This window comes from Diceros bicornis, chromosome 4, assembly GCF_020826845.1.
Source record: "Diceros bicornis minor isolate mBicDic1 chromosome 4, mDicBic1.mat.cur, whole genome shotgun sequence".
NCBI lineage: Eukaryota > Metazoa > Chordata > Mammalia > Perissodactyla > Rhinocerotidae > Diceros > Diceros bicornis.
The window spans coordinates 46,664,551-46,676,595 of record NC_080743.1 but is presented as its reverse complement, the minus strand read 5'-3'; the positions used below and the strand labels follow the sequence as shown (position 1 = coordinate 46,676,595).

The 12,045-nt window shown below is 42.5% G+C and overlaps 2 protein-coding genes across 9 annotated transcripts in view; one reads left to right on the top strand and one right to left on the bottom strand.

The window, feature by feature from the left end:
* HIPK1 (homeodomain interacting protein kinase 1) overlaps window positions 1–8,733 on the bottom strand; it is a 49,894-nt gene extending 41,161 nt beyond the window's left edge. For 5 of the 8 annotated variants that reach the window (XM_058538846.1, XM_058538851.1, XM_058538847.1 and 2 more), the window contains exon 1: window positions 8,615–8,733. The gene's annotated coding sequence lies outside the window, so the exon portion shown is untranslated. The remainder of the gene's footprint in view (window positions 1–8,614) is intronic. The other 3 variants (XM_058538848.1, XM_058538853.1, XM_058538850.1) reach the window with 1 other exon arrangement.
* Window positions 8,734–9,000: 267 nt separating this feature from the next.
* Window positions 9,001–12,045, top strand: part of AP4B1 (adaptor related protein complex 4 subunit beta 1) — a 38,563-nt gene continuing 35,518 nt past the window's right edge. The window contains exon 1 of the mRNA XM_058538840.1: window positions 9,001–9,064. The gene's annotated coding sequence lies outside the window, so the exon portion shown is untranslated. The remainder of the gene's footprint in view (window positions 9,065–12,045) is intronic.

Here is a 12,045-nt window from a genome sequence, read left to right as displayed (position 1 = left end):
TGCAACTTGGATATCTTAAAGACATCTCAAATTCAACATGTCCAAAATCAAACTTATGAGCCTCCACCCTACCCCAGTCTTCTACCTCAATTATGAGACACCACTGTATAGTGACACAAGCCAAAAATCAGGGAGGCAATGAGTCTCAGTTTTGTTATCTATAAAATGGTGATAGCAATACCTATACCTCATGGAGTTATTCTGAGAATTAAATGATTTAATATACATAAAGTGCTTAGTGCCTGGAACCCATTTAATATTATTATCCTGATTCATTCCTCTCCCTTACTCCCCTGTATCTAACTATAACGAAATCTTATCGATTCTACCTCCTAAGTATACTTCAATTTAGCCATTCTTCTCTACCAGGGTTGGAACCATTCTAGTTCAAACTGCCAGTAGCCTCCAAACTAATCTTGAATGCATTCAGAGGATCTTTGTTTTTGAACTATGCAAATCAGATGACTGTTCTTTCTTTTTTAACCACCTCCCCCTCCCCCTGCCTCCAGGGTTTTCCATTGCTTTGGGGATAAAATCCAAAATCCTCAACCTGTCTTAAAAAGCTCTCCAAAAATCTGGTTGCTGTCTTCCAAAATCTCCTCACCTTGATTCCTCCATTCCAGCCATACTGCCCTTCTTTCAGTTCTCGGAAAGCCCTCTAACATGTTGAAGACTTTCTACTGGGAAAACTGTTCCCTCACACACACACACACACACACAACACACACACACTCCCCACGATCACCACCACCACCACCACCCCATCCTACCCACCATGCACTCCCATAGCTCTCTGTTCCTCCTTTATAACTTGAAATTATTTAATGTTACATTCCCAGCTACAGTATAACTTCCATAAGGGCAAGTACCATATCTGTCTTGTTCTTAGGTTGTATCACTAGAACATACCACAGACTCTAGCAATATGCAGACTCAGTATCTGTTAGGTGATTTGACCTCTGCCTACCAACCTGATATCTACTCCCTACGGCTCACATTAAACTGCAGGATTTTCAAATGCTAATTTGTTTGTTTGTTTTTTCTGTCCTTTGCTTTTTATCTGTGTGGTCCTTGAGATATGGGGGAAATCTCCACTCCAATACACATAGTATAATTTTACTAGTCATAAGAGAATAAACACACAACCAGAAAGGAAGGAAGCATGACAAAGGACGTTACAGAACATAGAAAAGCAACGTGTAAATTTCTTTGTGCCTGAATGCAACTAAAAACCATATACACTGGACTAGACAGCTGCAACGAAGAACAAATCCTCAGCCTTCAATTTCTAAAATGCAGTCTGGATTTACTTTAAACAGGAGTTTCCATAATTTATTTGAACCTTGAAGAGAAAAAAAGTGTAAATTAAAAGCTCAAGTCCGTGCAATTTAACGAGGCTACGAATTTACAAATCATCTTGTTCTGCCTATATCACTGACATAATACCAAAGTATAATAAAAGAAAAATGTGAAACCAAGTAGTACCTCTAGAAAATTTACCTATTAAAATACACGCAAAAATATTTGTCATCATAAAATTGAGCCCATTTTTAAACAATGAAAGGAAGTAAATTTTCGAAATTTGTTTTCCATTATATATCTGTTGAGCTACTAATTTTAACAATCTATCAAAAAACACGAGCACAAATTTTACATATCTAAAAGCATTTAATAAAAGAATTTGAATACAAAATTTGCAGTTGTAGCTATGTGTAGGAAGATGGGGGCTTAAAGTAATAATACTAAAAAGAATTCATGAAATACCAAATACTTAAAAGTATATTCATAACTAGACACTTTTTAAAAATACTGCATTTACCAGAGTAATGTTACTGACATACCCAATAAACAAAATAACAGGTTTCAAATCTTCACATTGAGCCCTGCAAAAAGCACAAGTTCTAGGAAATTTTTCTGAAATTTTAAGTATATAAATGAATATAATTCTTATTCAGTAAGACAAACTTAAGTCCACCCATAGGGAAAGAACCACCCAGAATTTCACTGGCCTTTCCCACAGCAAGGACGAACAGTACTGAAGTCAATATATGCCACCAGGACTCTTACAGTGTGGCTGAGACTCATTCCAAACTCAACTAGCACAAGGTGAGAAGAAAATATAGAATCAAAATTGCCTCGAAAAATCAACATGCTTAAATAACACTCTGAAATTCAGCTAAAAACAACCATTTCTAGACACAAGATAAAGCTAATACGTTCCAAAAAATTTGCCTTTGCAAATGGGGAGGCAATTTTCTTCCTAGGCTGAGACCTCCCAAACAAAAGTGTGGAACAGAATTAATATCTGTGAATAACCTACTATGTATCAGACTCTGGTAAGCAAATTGCACAAATACTGTCAATTCACATGAGAATAGCTTCCAATAAATTAAAAGCTATTGGGCTGGCCCTGTGGCTTAGTGGTTAAGTGCGCACGCTCCGCTACTGGCGGCCTGGGTTCGGATCCTGGGCGCACACCGATGCACCGCTTCTCCGGCCATGCTGAGGCCGCATCCCACATACAGCAACTGGAAGGATGTGCAACTATGACGTACAACTATCTACTGGGGCTTTGGGGGAAAAAAAAGGAGGAGGACTGGCAATAGATGTTAGCTCAGAGCTGGTCTTCCTCAGCAAAGAGAGGAGGATTAGCATGGATGTTAGCTCAGGGCTGATCTTCCTCACAAAAAAAAAAAAAAAGTTTATAAATTAAAAGCTACTTCTGACTTCCTGAAAATGTTACACTTCTTGACTACAGCAATAAACTAGTTTTTTCATTTCAAACCCCACTTTCCAAGGATTGAACCATCTAAATATAATGATAAATTTGCCCACTGCATTAATCCCAAACTAGAACTAACAGGCAAAAGGCTACTGGTACTTGTACTTATTGCTAAAAAGAAGACTGAGTATTGCTAGAATCCATGGCTTTCCAAAACAGTCAAATTAACAGCTTCCCAACTCCCTGCCAGGGTCACATCTATTTAACAACATTTACTGGGTGCCCCACACTATGGGCACTACAGGTAGACAATCTTATTACACAGAGTTCAAATATTATAACTATGAATGGAAAAGTTGGATATGACAATCAAGGTAATCTTGTCTATGTCTTGCCCTTAGCCTTCAGTAACTTCCATCTTTTCCCTGACACACCAATAATAAATTCCTACTGCTTTTGCTTAGTGTCATCTTTGCCTCTTTAATACAACTTAATAATTGGTGACCTAAATAACCTAAAATCAGTACTGTATATTGATTTCTTCCTCTAGCACTTGTCCTTAGCTGACATGTACAGATGTACACATTGTCCAGCACACTGATATATAAAGAGTGTTCATATCATTAAAGCAGGTAAACAAGAATACATGTTCTTTAAAAATAAAGCAAGACAAGTTTGGGAAGAACACTCTTTCAGCAGAATACCAAGTAACTCTCTACTCCACCCATTTTTCTCCACCCCCCCACTACTGCACAATCCTGGACTACTTACTTCAATAGTCTAACTTGTCTCCCCCCCAACTCTAAAGCCCCCTTTTTAAGCTCCCTTCTCCCAATTCTTGAAGCTTTAAAAAATGTGTCTCTGTCCCCTACTTAAAACCTTAGGATAAAGTCCAAAATCTCTGAGTTGGATTGCCAGGTCTCATAAGATCTGGACACTGATTTATTTATTTATTTATTTACTTACTTACTTACTTTTACTTATTTACTTACTTTGACTTACTCACTTACTTTTACTTACTTAATGACTTACTTACTTTTACTTACTTACTTAGCTTAAGGAAGATTCGCCCTGAGCTAACATCTGTGCCAATCGCCCTCTCTTTTGTATGCGGGTTGCCATCACAGCATGGCCACTGACAAGTGGTGTAGGTCCGTGCCCAGGAACTGAACCCAGGCCACCAAAGTGCAGTGTGCCGAACTTAACCGCTAGGCCACGGGGCTGGGCCCTGGCCCCTGATTATTTTTGCAGCCTCGTTTCCTCCACTCTTTCCCTCCCTTGCTCTTCCAGTAGTACTAAATTTCTCTGGGTTCCTAGAGTAGGCCTTGTTTTCTCCTGCCTTAGGTCCTTCACACATAATGTTCCCTCTCTGAACTTCATTTTCCCCTCTTAGGCTTCTCTTTTTCTAACTTCTACTTATCCTTTTAATCTCTGCTTAAAGCTCACTTTTTCAGTGTGGCACCGGCTGTTGGTTTGGATCAAAATCTACTCTCTCCTTCATCCCAGGCACACGGCTAGACTATGTTTACCAGTCCCTCTCTCCAGTGGAAAGTGATGTGTGGGTAAGCCTTTCATGTTCCTTTCCCTTTCCACCACCAGGAACCCATGGAGACCCAGCTTCCCCACTATGAGACAACACCCAAGGGATGCCAGAGCAACAAAATGGAAAGAACACGGGTCCCTGAATGATCATGTACAGCAGAGCCGCCTGCCCACCAGGAACGCTCACTTCAACCTGGAACATTTACTTCAGACTGTTACATAAGAGAAAAACTATTTTTCTTCAGCTAGATTATTGTTTAGTCAGCCTTATGCTAACAAATACACTCAGGAAAGCCTTCCCCGGGCCACTTCTTAGTTTTCCTGGTAAAGGCTCCCACAGCATCCTCTACTACTTCTTAGCACTTACCACACTTGTACTTACTTATTTCATTTATTCATTTAACCAATATGCATTGAGTACCTAGCATATCGGCCTAGCAGTGTTCTAGACACTAGGGATAATAGTGGTGTTCCAGACGTACAAGATCTCTTATCTCCTGGAGTCTATATTCTACTGAGGAGACAAACACACACACATCCCAAGAAAACAGCAGCTAGTGATAAAAGCTATGATGAAAACTTAACACAATGATATGATAAAGATGGTGGGATGGGGAGAGATGGTGGTCAGGGAAGGCCTTGTAAGGTGGTGGCATTTAAGTAGAGACCTAATTGACAAGAAGGAGCCATTCCAGTCAAAGAGAACAGTTAGTGTCAAGACGCATTCTTGGCCTATTTGAAGAACAGACCAGTATGGATGGAATGGAACAAGGGAGAAAATAGAGAAGCAGGACCCAAAGAGGCAGACAAGGGCCAAATCACATACTGACTTGTGGGCCACTCTGGATTTTACTCTAAGTATGACTATTTGTAATTATTTATTTAAAAGTTGACTTCTCTTCTAAGCTGCAAGTTCCATGAGAGCAATTCTCAATAGCAGAGTAGGTGTCTTTTTTTTTTTGTATCACCAGCATCTATCACAATGGCTGGCATATAGTATGCATCAAATGTTTGCTAGAATGAATGACCACAAAGAGATCACATTACTTCTCCATATATAAACATAAGAAGATCTCAGAAGTCATTCTGACTAAATTACAGAAATATTCACATGATGAGACAGAAATTACAGTCTCTTGTCTACAAGAGAATATATATGTTACTTTTCAAAGTATAGTAATACAGAAGGAAAAAATAAGCTTGAAACTCTAATGACACCATTTGAATCAAAGTTCCCTACCCCTTTCCTGTAAGCACTTCCTTCATAAAGAACTATGTGAAACAAGCCAGTTCCCCAACTAGTATGCAAAAATAGGGTGTGGAATAGGTGGTGTTAGCTGACAAAGGAGTAACCCTACAATTCTATGTAATTTCTAGCCATTTAAACAAATTTTGTAATATTCTGGTAAACTGGCAGAGGGGTGCTTTCCTTCCAAGCAGGATATTTTCCCCTAAATTTCAATAGCTCTCTCAGATTTATTTGGAATGACAAATCCATAGCAACAAAACAAGAGAAAAGGAGGTGCTTTTTGTGTTTGGTAAAAAGGTACTATCTTAGTATGTGCACACGACAGTCTATGAGGTCTAAAAAGGTTAGAATAAAGAAAACCATACCCTGAGGAGTTCTAGCACAAAAAAAATGTCACATTAACAACACACAAATCAATATAAAACATAAACACTGAGAGAGACCTCTGTTTAGATCAGCCAGCAAAGGACTAAGGAAAACAAGACTTAAGTAAGGTAACAACAATTAGGCATATGGAAGGTGGAAGAAGTTCTTTCAGATGAGTGAGATAACTTTTCCCAGCATGCCAGGGGAAGTGGAAAAATGAAAAACTGTTCAGATTAAGAAGATGTATTTGCTTGGAGCAGAAGACACTGGCAAAAAAGTACAGAGATTGTTATAGCTAAAACGGACCTTAAAAGACTCTCCAAAACTCCCTAATTCCAAGATGAGAAAAAGGAGACCCAAGAAAGCCAAACAAGTTTTATACAGAGCTAATGAGTGGCGATGCTGGCAAAGAATTCAGGTCTTCTGATTCTCTTCCGTTAAGCTCTCTGGGGACAGCACTATACCAGGTGCCCTTAAAGAACCCAAAAGAAATAGGCATAAGTTTCCCTATCTTCAGAGAGCTTACAATGTTGCTCAAGTGATATGACACGCAAGAAAAAAATATAAAAACAGGATGTAAATTTTTTTTTTAGTGCCAAATTATGCTCTACAAAAATACATAAGGCATTTAGGGAGCTGAGAGATTAGAAACAAAAACCAAAAAAGGAACCAAAGAGCAAATCAGTAATTGCTGAAGTGGTACCTGAAGGAAAAATGATTTTCATGGCTTGTGTTCAGAATGGCCTGAAATCTAAGGGAAGCAACTTGGAGGAATTAATAACTGTAACTCAAAAAAAAAAAAAAATCCTAAAAAAAGTACGGATTGCTTTATATAGTTATGAAAATGAAAATAAAAGAGTAGATCAGGAAGTTCATGTTTGCAAAATTACTTCGAATTACAAAAGGACCAGTTACAATATACAACTAACAACAAGTTGCACAAGTTCTAAGTGTAAGAAGTTTACAAGGCAGGCTCACTGATTTCTACCAACAACAACCACTGACTGAGCTGTGCAGATGAAAACAAAACCACGAATGAAAGAATTCTATTTTCCAGAGAATTTTGAGATTATCTTCTTTTTCTTTTAGGAAAAAAATCAATTTGCTCTACAATCTACCAATCAATTTGCTCTACAAACCATAAAACTACAACGTCCAAAGATATATAAAGTATTCATAAACATATCACCAGCAAAAGTCCTACTTACCAACCAGAGCCAGTATGTTTACAAAATCTCATTCACCGTTTTACCTCTCAGATGCTTTACTGGCTTGGCTGCCTCCAGTTCCAACCACAAGTACTTTACCAAAATATCCTTCAAGCCAGGCACAGTATCTTAAAGTCAATGATAGACTTCATCATACCAGTATTATAACACAGAACCCTGAGATAATTACATGTAAAGATCCAAAATCACCAGCTGAATAACAACTATTAGGTAAAAGGACTTGTTAGATTTTTTAAATGTTTTACAGAAGGCTTTAGACCTATATATGAAAAAAAGCTGGTAATAATTTGCATTCTCTATAATCTTTAAAAAAAACAACAACACTACAGACCAGGAATCAAAAATAGCTTTACACAAACAAGAGCAAAATTGTAGGTTTTGCTGAGGGCATCAGCAACTTAATTTAACCCCACTTCATCAGGAGCAGGAAGCCACGCTGCTGTTTTCATCCGAGTTACTAGGAAACAAGATAAAGGATAGACTGGGCAGAAGAGTCTATGGTTGAAATGAACAGTTTGATGCAATTACTGAAAATTCCCAAAGTGTCACTAAGAAAAAGCATCTAGGGCTGCCTCAAAAGGAGTTTCTCTACAACTGAGTCAGTGGTTTAAGTGGAGAAAAGACATATTGGAGCTTGGGGTTGTTTTTTCCCTTCTCTAGTCCCTCCTCCCTTCCCCCACCTAAACAGGAAAGAAAGCGCGCCCAGCATAAACACAGGCCAATGCTCACGGTTTGTCACCACAACAAACGGGAGGTTAAACCAGAGCTCCGAGGTCTTGGTTGCTAGGCACAAAAAAGGGCCTCTTTCTCACAGATCCGTGAACAGTGCAGGCCTTACCCAAGAGTTTTGGTTGTTTCCTCACCTTTTTTCTTTTTTTTTTAACGAAAGCTTTGGGAAAGTGGCGACAGACAGCAAAAGTTTCCCCCCAAGCCAGACCTCTAGATGTGCCTTGCACAGATATACATTAGGTGGGCTGGTCCCATGGAGTCTCCACCATTACAAATTACAAACCACGATTACAGAGCGTTCGCGGAGAGAATAGGAAAGCTCCCACACCCACCCCACCACCTCCGTCCTTTCCAGACACCGCTTCCTGGTCCCAAACAGCACAGATCACCCAAAACCATGGTGATAAGCAGAGCTGTGAAATACACACGCACAAGCCACACATTGAGACCCTGCCACGACAGCCGGGAAAAAAACCGGCCGGATGAGGAGACGCAAGGCGGCCTCCTGTCATTTGAGGACAACAACACGCCCAGGAGAGAAGTGGCAGGAGACAGGGGGAGTTGCCCCGAAAACGAGCCCGGAGCCTCCCTGGTTTTCCTGGGAACGCAATCCCCTCGGCGGCCGTGAGGGGCCGGGCCGCAGGAGGCGGCGCCGGGTCCGGATGGGGGCCAGCTGAGGGAAGCGCCCCCCGCAGGCCGGGCCGGTCCGGCCCCGCCTCGGGGAGCGGATAGGAGGTCGCTCCCTGCCGAGACCCCTTCCCGCCCGTCCCCACTCACCGCCGGTGTGTCTGGTTCTCAGCCGCGAGCTGGGGCTGCCGTGAGGAGGCGGCGGAGGAGACGAGATCCTGGGCCCCGCCGCCGGGTCATCATACCCCCCGCACGAGCCGGCCCGGGCCCCGGCCCCCGCCCCCCGGAGCCGTCCCCGCGCCCGTCCCGCGGGGGGAGCCCCCTCAGCCTCCCGCCCGCTCCGCCGCCCGGCCTCTTGCCGCCGCCGCCGCCTCAGCCCCGCGCGCTCCCGCCTCGGCCTCCCGCTGCCGCCCGGGGCCACCTCCGGGCCCCTCGCTCCGCAGCCGCCGTTGTCGCCAGACCCGATGAGCTGAGCGCCGAGCGGCCGCCCCCATCCGGCCGGCCCCGCCTCGCGGGAACTCTTCACCCGCCCCGCGCCATGACACCTACTGAGGCGGAAGTGCCGAGGAGCGGACGGATGAGAACTACCGCATAGTACTGGTGGGAGTGGGAGTGGGAGTGGGGGTGAGCGTGGGGGTGGGGATGGGGGTCCCTCCGTGGGGAGCCAGCCTGGACCGAGTGCGGGGGCGAGATTCCCCGACCCCTCCGCGCGGCAGACTCCGCGGTGATTTAAAGGTGCTTGGTGGCGGTAGGGGGTCCAGCCAGTGTGACATCACCACAGTCTGGTGTGACACCCCCAGAGATTGGGCAGCGCGCGAGGAGGCAGTGCCTACCTGGGAAGCCCCCCTACTGGTTGAGGAATTACCTCAGTTTAGGCTTTAATGTTTCGTTGCCATGTCGAGACGTTCTAGCAGAGTGACATCCGTGTATGGGATCTGTAAGCCTCCAAGAACATAAGTGCCCCTTAGTGGCTCACCCATTGCTGCCTTGGAAACCTGTGTTTGCATTAAGAGGTGAGAAAGAGTAGCTGTGCTCTGAACCCAACCCCTCAAAACATGCAGTGAGCAAATGCTACCATAATTTTCTTGACTCCACCAGGAGATAGTAAGGCTGGATATTCAGGAAATGGAATGCATTGGGCACATAACATTCTGAAAAAAAGTGGACACTGCGTGACAACTAGATTACCCTACTAAAAGGACAGTTGCCATCTCCCAAGGTCAAGAGATTCTGTAGGACTTCAGATATACCTCCTGCGGTGTAAAATGTTCTAATTCCTAAAGTGGGGGACATTTTTAGGGAGACAGGTGGTATAATCTATCTATTTTTTCTATCCCACAAGTGCTGGAGGCAGCAATGATCTGAGCCCTAAAAGTGACTGTCCAGCACCATAGGTTTTTGCATGTACTCTTTGAGGAGGGGGGGCAGATGTGGCTGAGACAAGATTCTGATATCAAACTGTATTTCTCAGATCTCATTCATTATACATCCTTGACCTCTGGATCCCCATCTCCTCACAAAAAGGTAATTTTTGTAAAGATGTGCTGAAGTGGTTGTACTACCTTTGGGTTTCTCGCCTGGCTTAGCAACACTGGGAGCAGTTCTATTTTATTGGGCACAGGGAAGTTTATTTCCCTAGAGGACTAGGGTTAGCAAAAGTGTTCAATCCCACAGGGTAGTTTTGTTTATTTTCACAAAAACTTAGCGAACACAGAGACCTACATCGGGGTGACCTGGGAAACATCAAGACATATAGAGTGGGCCAGTAGGCCTGTGTGGGGAGCCAGGAAAAAGGCAGAACTTGAGTTCTGGGGTAGAACAGATCCTGCTCCAAAAGCAGACTTGAAACACACACATCGCTTCCCATGCCTTGGTTCAACCTAACTCCATGACATGCTGCTAAGCTTCTACTTGTCCAAATTATCTTTCTTTCCTCTTTTCAAATACATCTCAAAATTCACCTTTAGGGAGCCTTTCCTGATTGACCCCCACTTTACTGTAATTGTTCAGTTCTGCGTCACCATCTGACTACTTAATTTACTTATTTGTACCTTATTTATTTATACTTGTTGATCTCTGTTTTCATTGTTCTTAGGTCATTTCCTCAGTCTATCTCACCACAAGACTTCTTAAAATCCAGTAGTTTCCTCTCTCTGATATCATTCATTTGTCATCCAACAAACTACTTGTGTGCCTGCTCTACACCAGGCACTCTCCTAGACACTGGGTGAGATGCAAGATGAAAAAGACTTGGTCTTTTCGCTCAGAGAGCTTACAGTCTAGTGAGGAGTAAAAAGCATGGGGACATATATAAGATTTGAATGACGGAGTCAGGGAACACATTCAGAGAAGGCACTATTTGAGCGTGGTATGGTCAAAGAAGTTTCAGAGTTTAATGTAGCTGGAGTTCATTTGTCCATTCAGCAAATATCTATTGAGTATCTTCTGTGTGCCAGGCACTATATTAGAAGTTAAAGATACAAAGAAGAAAAGGCATGGTCCATCCCCTGAAAGAGCTTACAGTTCAGCAGAGAAGTGGCAGGATATGGAATTCATAAAGTAGATTGAGTTAGATTTTTGAAAGGCAATGAAGAGCTATTAGAGGTTTGATCCGACAGGTATTATGAGGGAATCTATGCTTAAAGAGAGATCTGGTGGCAGCAGGGAGGTGGATAGCTGGCTAGAGTGGGTGAAGACTAGAGAAAGAGAGCCTAACTAGGAAACTATGATGAGGGTTTGATCCAGCAGGGAACACGGAGAGAGGGAGGCAGATATGTGAACTATCTCCTCCCAGACAAAGTCAGAGCAGCTGGAGAGGGGGATGGAGCTGTTGCTAGTTGGAAGCATTGAAGTCTCATCTAGGGTATGACATCCCCCTAGGGCCTAGAGCCTAGATTCATTGTTGCAGACAAGAAGTGACTTGCTCAGGAGCTGCAGTACTTAAGGCCAAGGAGGAGAAGCTCACCAAAGGCTGTGTCTTGAGAGAGGCTGAGTCACAAACCTAGGCAAACCATCCAAACAAGCAGTGAATCCAAGGGGCCAGGAGGAAAAAGAGAATTCAGGTAGAAGCCAACAGTTGTAAAACTGGGAAAACCACATGAGAGTGAAGATTTGAAGTAAAGGATAGGAGGCAGAACATGGAAAAATCCTTTGAACCTATAAGAAGGAATCCTCAATGATTCTTTTAATCTAGGCTCCAAAAAACTTTTTATTTGGAAATAATTTCAAATGTATAGAAAAGTTGCAAGAATAATAAAAAGGGCACCCATATACCCTTCACTCAGATTCACTTATTAGCATTTTGCCCCTTTTGTTTTAATATTTGCATTCTCATATAGGTAGACAGATAACACATACATACACACACATTTTTTTCTGGCCATTTGAAAGTAAATTGCATACATCATGACCCTTATCCCTTAATATTTGAATGTGTTAAGAATAAGTACCTTCTGTTACATACACAATATACACAATTATCAATTCCAGGAAACTTAACATTGATATAATACTTTGATCTACCATTTACATTCCAAATTTTGTCAATTAATCCAATAATGTTCTTCTTACCATTTTTTTCC